This window comes from Dendrobium catenatum, unplaced genomic scaffold (genome assembly GCF_001605985.2).
Source record: "Dendrobium catenatum unplaced genomic scaffold, ASM160598v2 fragScaff_scaffold_1709, whole genome shotgun sequence".
In the NCBI taxonomy this organism is placed as follows: domain Eukaryota; kingdom Viridiplantae; phylum Streptophyta; class Magnoliopsida; order Asparagales; family Orchidaceae; genus Dendrobium; species Dendrobium catenatum.
In genome coordinates, this window is record NW_021320171.1 from 194,452 (window position 1) to 196,783 (window position 2,332).

Genomic DNA, 2,332 nt, shown 5'->3' on the forward strand with positions numbered 1-2,332 from the left:
AATCAAATAAATATGATAAAAAAAATAAGACCACAATATACCATAACAACATATATATGATTTGTAGTGTTCTATACAATATAATTGCAAAGTTGAACAAGGAAATTATCATTGAAAAAAAAGGGTTGGATTATGAATTGTGAAGAAAAGGATTATTTTATTCCCCTTCATAATGAGAAAAGACGTAATAAATAGATAATAGAATGTTTTAAAAAAGGGGCTTTTTTTATATATTGTAAATGATTTCCATCGGCAATGATTGAAAAACTAAAAAAAGAAGTGGTTTTGATTAACTTTAAAAATTTAGTCATTGTCATTGCATGAAGCTTCTATCACTGAGGGGTCTAGGGAGGGATAAAACATAAACAATCTCACTTGAAACCTTACCGTGCTTTGTAAATAGCTTGTTTTCTCGATGTGAAACTGTGAACCCATAGATCATAATGGAGGGAACTAACCACTGCTTTAGATGGATTAAAGTGGATGGCACAAAGTGCTTAGGTATCTTCTTACCTCTCAAGTCCTCAAAACACTACGGTGCTACTGAGTGCCTCAATCAGGTAAGAGTAAAACAAGATGTTTGATAAGGAGTTAATCCTCTATTTGAATAGTATAGTGCCAATTTCCAAGGAATTTGAAATCAGGCTAGACATTCAAAGCTAGATATCTCCAATTTACAAAATATAGGATTCTCATTTAGGCTAAATATGATCATCATCCACACCTCCATTACTGTTATAATTTTCTCAACTATTGGGTCAACTCTTGGGTATTAGGATGATTGGAGAAAATTGAAGTTTGGTTTGGATGTCAAAATAGGTAAAAGATTGGGTAATTGTATTATTGGGAAGAATAGCGATGGAAACATGTAGCCCATGAAAGCCCCTCTTCCAAGAAATGATAAACTTGAGTTTTGGGATTCATAATGATGTTTTTTATTTACCTTTTTGGGCCTCCAATCCCCTTAATTTCAATTTTCTCTGAGCATTAGCTCTTTATCTACTCCAATATACTCAATATAAATGTCTATTTTGATAAAACAAATGCTTTATTCGATTGTTGGCGGTCTCGACTTTAGTCTTGGTCAATTGTTTGTGTAGTCATATTATGGATGAAATTGACATGATATATATATATATATATATAGGATTTACTAATCATCTCATGCTTTACTAATCTAGTTTTATAGGATTTACTAAATCCAACTTGTAGCCAAATAGCCCGAGTTTATCAGAGCTTGTCATAAGTTTGAATCCTAGGTTTGATTTTCAAATGATCAAATGAAGGTCCCGAACACATGAAAGCAGCTATAATGCATCCTGTGAACCATATCAAACAATTTCAACTGGAAAAGTCAATTAACAAAAAAAAGGGCAAAGTCAAGTCGAACAACAACCAACAAGTCAAAGGAGGTGAAAGAGCTAGCTACTCGATTAAGAAAGTACCTAAAAGGGGTGAAAACGTCTACTGTTATAGCAAACAAAGCTCTCGTTGTTACTTCGGATCCAACAGGAAGAACGTCGTCGAACTGACCTAACTTCTAATCCAACAGGGAACATAATCGAAGTAGGCGATGAGGCTTTTAGCGAGCAAAGCTCCAGTTGTTACTTCCGATCCAACAAGAAGAATGTCGTCGAACTGCCTGACTTTCGGCCTAACAGGGAACATCATCAAACTATCCTGACTTCCGATCCAACATAGAATACCATCGAAGAAGGGAAAGAAACTTTAAAAGATGTAGGACTACGTGAGGATGCAATGATTTCGTTTAGAATTTGCACAACTTTTGATTAGAATAACAGTGAAGAAACTATTAGCATTTAAAACAACGAATTGAAACAAGAAAGGAGTTACACCCGCTTAGGCTAAATCACATAACCAAAGATTTGAAACTTTTCAAATAAATTAGTAAACAACGTTATGCCCGAATAGTAGTTTCAATAAGAATCCCTAATCTAACAATGTGAATTAGTAATCAAAGAAGTACACTCAAAACCCTACGTTTACTAAGCTTAGCAGAGACAGGAGGAAGCGTCCGTCGTGACTACAATCAAACACAAGATAAAGTTAGCCTCAAGAAATATGTTGAAAGGGGAAAGTAGAACCTTTTGTCATGGATCGATGGAGATCCTCCACTTAACGCCTTCAAACTACTCTTCGATTGCTTCCACCAAAGTGTCCATAATACGCTTTATGTAATCTTCAACGGTGTGATCGACCCTTGTATTAACATCAAAGAAAGTTGACTGGAGAATGTCTACGAAACCGTCCTCGTCGTAGGTTAGGCCGTATTCAGTTTCTGGATTCGCCATTCATAGATGCTAGATGACAA